This window comes from Haematobia irritans, chromosome 5 (assembly GCF_050003625.1).
Source record: "Haematobia irritans isolate KBUSLIRL chromosome 5, ASM5000362v1, whole genome shotgun sequence".
Taxonomy (NCBI): domain Eukaryota; kingdom Metazoa; phylum Arthropoda; class Insecta; order Diptera; family Muscidae; genus Haematobia; species Haematobia irritans.
The window spans coordinates 50686681-50699557 of NC_134401.1; the positions used below are offsets into that span (position 1 = coordinate 50686681).

At 33.6% G+C, this 12877-nt stretch overlaps 1 protein-coding gene across 3 annotated transcripts in view; it reads right to left on the minus strand.

Moving 5' to 3' along the window:
* Nucleotides 1-4810: 4810 nt before the first annotated feature.
* Dyb (Dystrobrevin) overlaps nucleotides 4811-12877 on the minus strand; it is a 73618-nt gene continuing 65551 nt past the window's right edge. For all 3 annotated transcript variants that reach the window (XM_075308737.1, XM_075308735.1, XM_075308736.1), the window contains exon 8: nucleotides 4811-12873. The gene's annotated coding sequence lies outside the window, so the exon portion shown is untranslated. The remainder of the gene's footprint in view (nucleotides 12874-12877) is intronic.

The following is a 12877-nucleotide window of genomic DNA, read 5'->3' on the forward strand; positions in this document are numbered from 1 at the left end:
CGGTTCACCGGTCGCTGTCCACTCAGCCGACTGTCGATTGGACTCAGGAGTGTAGTGATGGAGCCAGGTTTCATCCATAGTCACATATCGACGGAAAAACTCGGGTGTATTACGAGTTAACAGCTGCAAACACCGCTCAGAATCATCAACACGTTGTTGTTTTTGGTCAAATGTGAGCTCGCGCGGCACCCATTTTGCACAGAGCTTCCGCATATCCAAATATTGATTAATGATATGACCAACACGTTCCTTTGATATCTCTGCTATCTCGATCAACTTCATTTTACGGTCATTCAAAATCATTTTGTGGATTTTTTTGATGTTTTCGTCGGTAACCCCCTCTTTTGGGCTCCACTGCGTTCACCGTCCTCCGTGCTCATTTCACCACGCTTGAATTTTGCATACAAATCAAATAATGTTGATTTCCCTGGGGCAGAGTCCGGAAACTCATTATCAAGCCAAGTTTTTGCTTCCACCGTATTTTTTCCATTCAGAAAACATTATTTTATCAAAACACGAAATTCCTTTTTTCAATTTTTTTTCACAATAACAAAAGTTGCTTCACAAAAGACGCCTTATCTCACAAACTAATTGACTTACAGACGTCAAATTTTGACACGAATCATTTGAAGGTTGGTACTATATGAAAATAATATGCATTTTATACTAGGGACGCCATCTACGTGTCAGACCGGGGACTTATCAGCCAACCTGTTATGTTAAAATATCGTTAGATTTGCAATTTTCGGCAAATTGTCTGAAAATTGCGGTGTCTAGATGCACACGAAGTCAAATCGGGATTCGGTAAATATTGCTTGAATATTGGTCTATTGTTAAACTACACTCACAAAAAAAGTTTAATTGGATCCAAAGATTTTGACCTTCCTTAAAATCCTTAAGGATTTTGGTATTGATTCCGAGCCAAAGATGCGGCTGGCTTTAAATCTAGGACCAATAAAATTAAAATTAGAATACCAATAAAATTAGAATACAAATAAGTCCTAGCCTATATTTGAAGCGTTTTTATCTTAAATCTAAAGTTCCAATATTTCAGTTAATTTAAGTACAATTTCTTTAAACCAAAAATGTGTTTCATGGCTTTAAGGAAAATTGGGGAGCCACCGTGGTGCAATGGTTAGCATGCCCGCCTTGCATACACAAGATCGTGGGTTCGATTCCTGCTTCGACCGAACACCAAAAGTTTTTCATCGGTGGATTATCCTACCTCTGTAATGCTGGTGACATTACTGAGGGTTACAAAGCTTCTCTAAGTGGTTTCACTGCAATGTGGAACGCCGTTCGGACTCGGCTTTAAAAAGGAGGTACCATGTCATTGAGCTTAACATAGAATCGGGCAGCACTCAGTGATAAGAGAGAAGTTCACCAATGTGGTAAAGGGTGATACGGTCAAAATTTGGTTAATATAAACTTGACGTATTTCTTTCAATTTTGCATTTAAAAAACCTGAACACCCCTCATTTTGAAGGTGTGTGTATAGAATGTTGCTCCTATTTTGATTTTGGAATTCACTCTTCAGTTGTCAAAATGCCGTCCAAGCAAGAAGAGCAGCGTATGAAAATTTTGCTCGCGCATCGCGAAAATCCGAGCTACTCGCACGCAAAGCTGGCAAAATCGCTAAAAGTTGCCAAATCAACCGTTACAAATATAATTAAAGTGTTTGGGGAACGTTTGTCGACAGCCAGGAAGTCAGGATCGGGGGGAAATCGAAAACCGGAAGCCGCTGAGACGACAAAGATAGTTGCCCGTAGTTTCAAGCGAAACCCTAACCTCTCTCTCCGAGATGCCGCAAATAAGCTGGGTGTATCGTCTACAACCGCACTGTTAGAAAAATATGTTTTTCATATGTTCCGATATAAACAAAATGTGTTTCGGGCACGATTTTAAACCACAATATATTTAAGTGCGAACATGTAATGTTCCTAAACTAACACTAAATGTTTGGGATATCTATGTTAATATGTTAGAATATATTATGTTTGGGGCATGAATGTTTCATAAAAATAATATGTGTGAATGTAAACATATATAAATTAACAAATTTCGAGTAAACATATATATGTTGTGATACTTTATTCAGAGAGCGACAAAAAGAGAGTATAGAGAAAGAAATAGAGATGGAAACCGGGAGGGTTGACGAAAGATATCAACATAACAAAGCGAGAGAATGAAAAAAGAACAATTTCTGTGAAACCGCTTGTATGTTGTTTCGGAAAACTGTTTTATGATAAGGCTAAATATTTGATATGCTTAAGTCTAAATATTATTTAATTTGAATAAAGAGAATAGACATTCGGAACCAAGAGAATAGACATTTGAAAAACAAACTGCATATGTTTTCGCCTTGAGAGCAGCATTTTATGCATGTGTGAACATGTGTTTTCTTTATCATTTTGGCATTATGGGCACAATTTTTCGTTAAAATAAATCAGGGGTCTTCATAAAAATAACGAAAGGGCACTATACTCTTTTTAGAGTTGGGACAGTAAAATAAATAAGGAGGAAATAGTGAAAAATTACACAGTAAAATGTAAAAAAACAAACTTTAGTTCCTCTTTATTAAAAAGTAGTCCACGAGGAGTTGACGGACACCATCAAATATAAAAGCGGGCATTAAGTTCGAGTTTTACAGCTAAAACAATTTAAAAAGTTTATTTTCTTTAAAATGAATTATTAAAGAAAAATAAAAGGAATTTTAGAGCGATGGTGTTAAATGCTAGTAAAAAACTGTTCACTCCTAAATAAATTTATGTTTATATTATAAAATTATGTATAAATGTTTATACTCGACTCCACATTCTTCTTTTGTTAGTTTTTGAATTCCTTCCAAATTTTAAAGTTTTGTACAAAAACAGTTTTTTATTAAAAAATTCTTATTTTTCCAATAAAAAATAATATTTTATCCAAAAATCAGTAAATTTCGTTTATATCAAGCACTGTTACTGACTATAAATCTTTAATAACACACATTTCGAATTTTCATTTAAAAAAATTTAATATAGTATAAATATAAATGTGTAAATTAAAAAAAAAAAAAAAAAAAAAAAAAAATGTTCTGTCGGAGCAGGGATTGAACCCACGACCCTTTGTATGCAAGGCAGACATGCTAACCACTGCTCCACGTGGCAAACAAATGTATGTTTCTGTTAAATAATGTTATGTTTGCATGGGCTCGTGGGCGCTGCAAACTATGCTATATAAATGTAACTTAAAACGATGATTATCTACTGGTGACTATAACAGCTACGTAGCCCAGTGGATAGTGTGTTGGCTTACAAACTGTATGGTCCTCGGTTCGATTCTCCGTGCAGGCGAAAGGTAAAATTTAAAAAAATTATAAAAGTGAATAATTTCTTCAACATTATTTGTATTACAGAAAAAGGTGCCAATAACTAAAAAATTTCGTGGAAGTGAAAATTACGAGTATGTTAAGGAATGAGCACAATCGTGTTTGGGAAAAATTCTTCCAAGCATATAATATTTTTGGCTCAAAATGCTTCCAAACATATAATATGTTCACATAAAACAAACATATTAATGTTTCGGCAGTATGCAATAATATATGTGCTTCCTGCAAAATATGTTTGGAACATATGTTAAAGAAGCGATTTTTTTTGAGGGTGCGTGCATCGAGCCAAAAAAGAACCGAACTATCGACTTACAAGAAGGTAGTGACTCCAAATCGCGATGATAAACAAAATACGACGGCCAAAGCGCGATCCCGGAGGCTGTACACGACGATGCTGACGAAGTTTGACTGCGTGGTAATGGACGACGAAACCTACGTCAAAGCCGACTACAAGCAGCTTCCGGGACAGGAGTTTTATACGGCAAAAGGAAGGGGAAAGGTAGCAGATATTTTCAAGCACATAAAACTGTCAAAGTTCGCAAAGAAATATCTGGTTTGGCAAGCCATCTGTACCTGTGGCTTGAAAAGCAGCATTTTCATAGCTTCCGGGACTGTCAACCAAGAAATTTACGTGAAAGAGTGTTTGAATAAACGTCTGCTGCCTTTCCTGAAGAAACACGGTTGTTCCGTAATGTTTTGGCCGGATTTGGCCAACACGCCAGAGCTCCGCGCAATTGAGAAATACTGGGCTATTGTCAAGCGGAACCTAAAGAAGACCAAAAAAACTGCTAAGGACGAGCAGCAGTTCAAAGTAAACTGGCTTTCTGCGGCGAAGAAGGTGGACAAGGTAGCTGTACAAAATCTGATGGCAGGTGTCAAGCGTGAGGCCCGGCAATTCGGATTTGGAAAAGCGAAAGCCTAACTGAATATTTTTCCTAAATTTTATACTAATTGAACTTGAAAAAGAAATTTAATTTGATTTTTTAAATAAACGATTTCACCGATTTACACGCGTTTTCCCTTGACCAAATTTTGACCGTATCACACTTTATCACAATGGACTGAATAGTCTAAGTGAGCCTGATACATCGGGCTGCCACCTAACCTAACCTAAGGAAAATTAGCCTTAGTTCAAAGACATGCGATTTTAACGGAGGGACGCAAATTTAAAAAAAATTGTATCCTAAATTTAATTAAAAAAATTTGAAGCAAAGATTATAAACTTTATTTTAAAGAAATTTGTCCTTAATATTTTTTAAATTTCGTATCCTAAAATTTAGGTTGCGTAATCTTTAATATCACGTAAATATTTTTTTCAGTGTAGAGACCAACCAATTGTATCAATCATAATTTATTCCATTAATTTCTTTGAGGTGTCGTTTGTTACAAAAAAAAAATGTGATCTGGTAGATTTCCGATGTTGCTATTAAATAAAAGACAGCATTTAAAGTTGTTGTTATAATTTTCTTTTGTTAATCTTTTTTTATTTTGTTTAATAATATATGGTATATATACGTATGTATGTGATGCATCACAATCATTGTTATATTTATTTATTTATTTTTTGTTTTGTTTTGGATGGCTGGCTATACATACGCATTTTTTGAGTTTTCATGTGTAATTTGGGAGGTTCGAGGTGATTTTTCGTTTTCTTTTTTTATGTGTATGTATGTGATTTATAAATTCTATTTAAAAAGGATTAAGTACGTAGCACATACTGCATGTATGTATGTTAATATATATGTATGTATGTTTGTATGTATAGTGGGATAGTTATTAAATCGTTTAGAGATCTGGGATTGTTTGTGATAAATCACCATCTGACTCAACTTTTTGTTTTTAAATCCTTATGTTTTTTTTATTATTTTCTTTAATTATTAATATATTGGATTACTATAAATATGATGTATGTATGTATGTTTGCATATGATCTTTTTTATGCGTATACATACATACCTATGTACTAAACATAAATATGTGTATGTTACTTGAGTTTAAAAGTGTTTTCACACATTTTGTTTTAATTTAAATTTCTATTTTGTATGTTGTATTAAAGCAGTTTAACTTGAGTTTAAGGAAATGTTTTAGTTGTATATATATATGTGTACTATATGTTTGTATGTATTGTGTGTTTGTGTATATGTTTCAATTGAACTGTATTTTAGCATTTGTCGTTGGTTTCACAGAACCCCATTATACGATGATTCAAAACTTGGTATGTTTTTGGTTTCATTTAAAAGTTGACGGGGAACCTTTTTTCTCTCGGCGTTGTTTTGCAAGATAATGTTCGCCCCACCGATGGGAAATCTATTTAGTCACGAGATTACTTGATCTAAATTAATTTTAAATTTCTTCAATCACCGAGATGATAGTACCAATCAGCAATATTAATAAGAAAAATTAATTGTTGTTTTGTTTTAATTAATAAAATATTAAATTATTTTTTAATTTAATATACTAATTTTCAAATTTCAATTGAATATTTTTGAAATTAAATTCATTTTTTTTACTTAAAAAAATAATTGAATTAATTAATTAAAAATAAAATTAATTCTTAATTGAATATCTTTTTAAAATTCAATTTTAATTGTAAAAATTTTGATGATATTGTTTTTCTGTGCACCAATTTTTTGGAAGCAAAGTATATCTTTCTTATTTTGCAAACTGAAGGGTTTTGAACTCCAAATTAATTAATAGTGCCTGTTCTGGTAAACACATAACAGGTTGGCTGATAAGTCCCCGGTCTGACACATAGTATTAAATGCATATTACTTTTATATAGTACAAACCTTCAAATGATTCGTGTCAAAATTTGACGTCTGTAAGTCAATTAGTTTGTGAGATAGAGCGTCTTTTGTGAGTTTCCGGACTCTGCCCCAGGGAAATCAACAATAATTGATTGGTATGCAAAATTAAAGCGTGGTAAAATGAGCACGGAGGACGGTGAACCCAGTAGACGCCCGAAAGAGGTGGTTACCGACGAAAACATAAAAAAAAATCCACAAAATGATTTTGAATGACCGTGAAATGAAGTTGATCGAGATAGCAGAGGCCTTAAAGATATCAAAGGAACGTGTTGGTCATATCATTCATCAATATTTGGATATGCGGAAGCTCTGTGCAAAATGGGTGCCGCGCGAGCTCACATTTGACCAAAAACAACAACGTGTTGATGATTCTGAGCGGTGTTTGCGGCTGTTAACTCGTAATACACCCGGGTTTTTCCGTCGATATGTGACAATGGATGAAACATGGCTCCATCACTACACACCTGAGTGCAATCGACAGTCGGCTGAGTGGACAGCGACCGGTGAACCGTCTCCGAAGCGTGGAAAGACTCAAAAGTCCGCTAGCAAAGTAATGGCCTCTGTTTTTTGGGATGCGCATGGAATAATTTTTATCGATTATCTCGAGAAGGGAAAAACCATCAACAGTGACTATTATATGGCGTTTTTGGAGCGTTTGAAGGTCAAAATCGCGGCAAAACGGCCCCATATGAAGAAGAAAAAAGTGTTGTTCCACCAAGACAACGAACCGTGCCACAAGTCATTGAGAACGATGGCAAAAATTCATGAATTGGGCTTCGAATTGCTTCCCCACCCACCGTATTATCCAGATCTGGCCCCCAGCGACTTTTTCTTGTTCTAAGACCTCAAAAGGATGCTCGCAGGGAAAAAATTTGGCTGCAATGAAGAGGTGATCGCCGAAACTGAGGCCTATTTTGAGGCAAAACCGAAGGAGTACTACCAAAATGGTATCAAAAAATTGGAAGGTCATTATAATCGTTATATCGCTCTTGAAGGGAACTATGTTGAATAATAAAAACGAATTTTGACAAAAAAAAATTGTTTTTCTTTGTTAGACCGGGGACTTATCAGCCAAACTGTTATATCGCTTTCGTGATGTATCACACTTAAGAGTTGTTTTGGACTACACTTTACACCACCATAGACCTGAAAAGTATACACGAACATTTTTTCTGTGTACAACCTATCGTATGCAAAATTAGAAGATTTTTAAGATTTTTTCACATGAAAGACTTGTGGGGAATTTTTCACATGGCGGTTGTTCTGTAAGTTACTTTTCCCCTCACACAAGGGAAAACTTTTCACGGATTTTTTTTAGTGCAACCTTTCTTATTTGCAAAAACAAAGATTTGAAACCGAAATAAATCTTCATAGACCTGAAAAATATGTAAGAACATTTTTTCTGTGGCCCATGTGTAGCACCCCTATCGTATGCAAAATTATAAGATTTTTAACACAAATAAATAAGAGATTCTGAAACTTTATGTTCTGGATTTCACAAGAAAGACTTGTGGGGAATTGTTCACATCGGGGTTGTTCTGTGAGCTACTTTTCCCCTCACAGAGGGGAAAACTTTTCACAATTTTTTTTAGTGGAACCTTTCTTATTTGCAAAAAGAAGTATTTGAAACCGAAATAAATCCTTTATTTTCAACCTTTCATATGTTTTCTATATGCTTCATAAGTATTGGGGGATAAAATCAGACGTTTTTGTCTATCACCCATGTTCCGATATCCACTTCAATTCCACTTCCACTATTCACGTCAATTCCACGAACGTGAAAATTTGGTGTTCTTAATTCCACGCTCTTTTTTTAACTTTTCTGTAACCAGCTGGGTTGCACAAATCACCCAAAAATTCACTAAGGCGGAAATCAAAATAAGTGGAATCAATAGACGTATTATAATTTATTATTTTTTTTTTTTTAAATTAAAAATGACGAAGTTTTAATAAAACTCATGTATTAAATATAAAACATTTCAAATTTTTTACGCGAATACTTTTTTTAACCGGAAATACACCCATCTTGGACATAATTCAACTTTCACCAAAAGTTCACCAAAAACGAAAATTCCGGTGAAAGTGGATTGTAGGACACGAAAATCGTGGAATTGATTCACATTCACCTGGAAGTGGATTTGGGAACATGGGCATATATATGTACAATCAGACGTTAACAACAAATTTTGGAGTTTCTTTAAATGCGCTTCTGTGTGTTCATTACGGACATGGTTTACAATGAAATCTTCGGTGGCCCAAAATGTCGTTTCCCATAAAAGAAATAATTCTTTGCATTCATCCTTTTCCCAAGAAACGCCTGAAAGCGAAACTTCGAAAGGATTATGTCAAAATTGGCTGCTCAAACGTTCGCTAATAGACACCCAGAAAAAAAGTGTCTTCGAAAATAAAGGAAAAAATGTTCATCAATTTAGTTTAGCCATTTTATTTCCATTCAGTTAAATTTTTGTGTGAATTAATAAAATTTACTTGTTTCAGTAAAAAAAAACCTAAACTGAAAGCAGTTAGGACGTCGTGAATGGGCAGAATGGTTCCAAGAAATGGCAACAGTGGATGATCAATTTTCGATGAGGCACATTTTCACCTCAGTGGATTCAATTCAATAAACAGAATTGCCGCATTTGGGCGAATGAGAATCCAAGAGTGATTGTCGAAGAACCAATGCACCCACAAAGAGTGACAGTTTGGTGCGGTTTATGGGCTGGCGGCATCATCGGGCCGTATTTTTTCCAAAATGAGGCCGGTCAGACAGTTACTGTGAATGGTGTTCGCAATCGTGAGGTGGTAACGAACGTTTTATGGCCCGAATTGGAAGATATGGATGTGGACGATATGTGGTTTCAGCAGGACGGTGCCACTTGCCACACAGCTAACGAAACAATGGCTCTTTTGCGCAACAAATTCATAGGCCATGTTATCTCACGTAATGGCGATGTCAATTGGCCGCCAAGATCATGTGATTTGACACCGTTGGACTTTTTTCTTTGGGGTTATTTGAAAGAAAAGGTGTACGTCGATAAGCCAGCAATAATTCAAGAGCTAAAGGATGAGATAATTCGGCACATTAACGGCATAGAACCTCCATTATGCCTTAGCGTCATCGAAAATTTGGACCATCGGATGAAGGTGTTCCAAGAAGTCGCGGCACCCATTTGGCCGATATTTTGTTCCATACATAATTGAGTAATACCAATATATCATAATAAAATAAAATTACAATAATTTCCTAAATAGTTTGTGTTTTATTCAAAATCAACATCGGCCCTTGAAATTTTAACCACCCTTTATTAAAATTTGCAATTTTAAAGAAATAACGAACTATTTTGTGAGAAATACGAATTTATTGTTGTTCTTGATCTCAGCTAAAACCATGCATTGACTAAACTACAAGCGTAGCTTAATCAACAGAGGAAAAGTATGCTTGTCAAATTTATTTGGGCATTTAGTAAATATGTATGCTTAATTCGTGTATAATTTTTTCTGCTTTTTAGTTCATTTAACTATCGTACGCAAAAGATTATTAGAGTGAAGGAAACTTTCTCCAAACATAATAATTCCATGAACTAAAATAAAGTTAAATTGGCTTTAGTGAAATAGAGAGTTCACTTTTTTTTTGAGTGCAGAAGGAGCAACATCTGGGCTAATTGATATTGCTCAAATTAAATCATATTCAATATACATAAAAATATTTACTGTTTTATCCCACCCGAGCACCAAAAAAATATATTTTTTAATTAATTGGACTTTTTAGCTTTAACTTTTCTGCTCTTAAGTGTTTTGTTTATTTACCACAAAAGGTTAATCCATCATGAAAGAAAATGTACACTCAAAAAAAAAAAAAAAAAGTGAACCCACAAGGAAAGAGCATTTAGGCTAATTTTGGGAGCCACCGTTGTGCAATGGTTAGTATGCCCGCCTTGCATACACAAGGTCGTGGGTTCGATTCCTGCTTCGACCGAACACCAAAAAGTTTTTCAGCGGTGGATTATCCCACCTCAGTAATGCTGGTGACATTTCTGAGGGTTTCAAAGCTTCTCTAAGTGGTTTCAGTGCAATTTGGAACGCCGTTCGGACTCGGCTATAAAAAGGAGGTCCCTTGTCATTGAGCTTAACATGGAATCGGGCAGCACTCAGTGATAAGAGGGAAGTTCACCAATGTGGTATCACAATGGACTGAATAGTCTAAGTGAGCCTGATACATCGGGCTGCCACCTAACCTAGGCTAATTTTACAAATCTAAAATGTATTACAAACGCCGATATCACAAAAATAAGTAAATATTTTTCGACAAATTCAAGAAAATTTTTTTTACTTGTTAAATAAAACTTCGAAGTTGGAAGAAAAAAATGGGTTTCAAAATTTCAAAACTGTCTTTAGCTCGATATGAAGTTCAAGATGGTCGCAGTTGTGGTAAAATATACAAGAAATTCAGATTAATTTTGCGGAAAAAAACGAATTTAATAAATTTTTATGCTTCATTTGTGTATCAATTTTGTCTCACATAAATTGTAAAGTCTCCTTAACATTATCATATTGGAGAAATTTCAACTAAAACATAATAATTCCCATGAACTAAAATAGAGTTAAATTGGATTTAGTTGTTAAAGAAAATTCTGGGAAAATTTTAACTCAAAAACTCTTCATGTTACAGTCAACGGAGACCTATACTGTCTTATACCAATATATTCATCTCGTAAAGCTCTTTCAGAATCAATGGTGATATTAAAAAAACGCTCGTAATTCCAAAGTTAAGGGGTTTTCAACGTAAAAATAAAAGGTCGGACGAAACTCTTAAAAAAAAGAGTTTTATTTATCCGTCATAAATAAAATTCTTTCTAGGAATTTTTTTATTTTACATTGAAAAATAACTGTTTTACATGAGTTTTTTTAAGTCACAAAATAACGATAAAAAATTACTTTTCCGATAGCACTTAGTAAAACCGTTACGATCCCTGAGAAAATCTCATATTTTGAAGTAAAAAAATGTTAAAATGTCTCTAGCGCCTATAGTGGAATCCACCGTGGTGCAATGGTTAAATGGTTACCATACCCGCCTTGCATACAAATGGGTCATGGGTTCAATCACAGATTCGACCGAACACCAAAAATTTTTTCAGCGGTGGATAATTCCCTCTTGGTAATGCTGGTGTTATTTCGGAGTGTTTCAAAGCTTCTCTAAGTAGTTTCGCCGTAATGTGGAACAACGTTCGCACTCGACTATAAAAAGGAGGTCCCTTGCCATTGAGCTAAATCTAGAATCGGGCAGCACTCTGTGATAAAAGATAAGTTCCGGTTTCACAATAGTCCAAGTGAGCCTGAAATATCGGGTTGCCACCAGACCTAACCTAAGCTAAGCTAGCGCTATACGAAATTCAGAACAGACATAAATAATTTAAGTTATATTCACTAATTTTCGAAACTTCTGAACACAATTTAAATAAGATTCACTCATTTTAGAAAAATATGCACTATTTTGTGCAAATTTCGAATTTTGCAAAATTGTTAGTCTATATCATTAAAGTAAGCAAAAAATAATTATAATAAATAGAATTTTCTCACATTTGACCAAATTTATCAAATTTCCATGAACTACAGTAAAAATAGATTAGCTATAGAAATTTTCATTGACTTTTTTTCTGAAGGTTATTATGTCAAAAAACAACAAATAAAACTTGGATAAATGGGATATAAATTGCAACTTTATCATTATTTTGAATGATCCCCGTCATCGATTTGAAATCAACACAAAAATCTTTAAATAAAGTTAAAAATCTTTGAATCCAAGACGAATACCTTTAATCTCATAAAATATCTATCGTTCAAACTCTATTACCTTTTTCATATGTTATACTCCATTATTAATAAAAAAAACTATGCTATGATTTAATAAATAATAATATTGGTATATGAATGTTGTATTGAGTTTTTGTTTTCACTGACAAGACTTTAGCATTAAAATTGATTGTTGTTGATTTATATTAACAATAAGTTTTAGTTATCATTTTGTTTTCTTTTTATGTTTTCTTGAAATTGTTACATTAGTCTTTAAGGGTAATGATTTAAGGATTAACAAAGAAACTAAATATTAATTAAGTTGTTTTTTTTGTTAATTTTTTTTCTGATTTTATAATAAAGTATATCAAACATTTTGCAAATGAATTGGTATTCTTTTTTTTGTTTCTTAAGTCTTAATATAAATTAATAATAATATCCATTAGTTTAACAAATCTAAGCTTTTTCATATTGGTTTTCAATCTCTCAGCGTTTAATCTTCATCATCATAGGCCATTTGATGTATCATTCAATAATCAATAATAATAATATAATGTATGTATTTTTTATTTATAGTTAGTATTAAAAAATAGTGATTTTTTCACAATATTTTTTTTTTTATTTTTTTTCTCATGATAAAAATTAAGATAAAAGATATTTTAATAAATATGTAGATCGTATATTTGAACTAAGTTTACATATTATGTATATATTCATTCAATTTAGTATAAGTATCATTTAGTTTTTTTCTTGCTTTATGACATACTTGTTTCTGGTATGATCTATGTATATATATAAAGTTTAGTTGATTTCATTTTGTTAAAACAAAACACGGAATTAGTTCTTTTGCGTGTGTAAAGACCACTGGGCAAATTGTTCCTGCCATTGACTACTGGCTGCTGGGTTCGTCTAG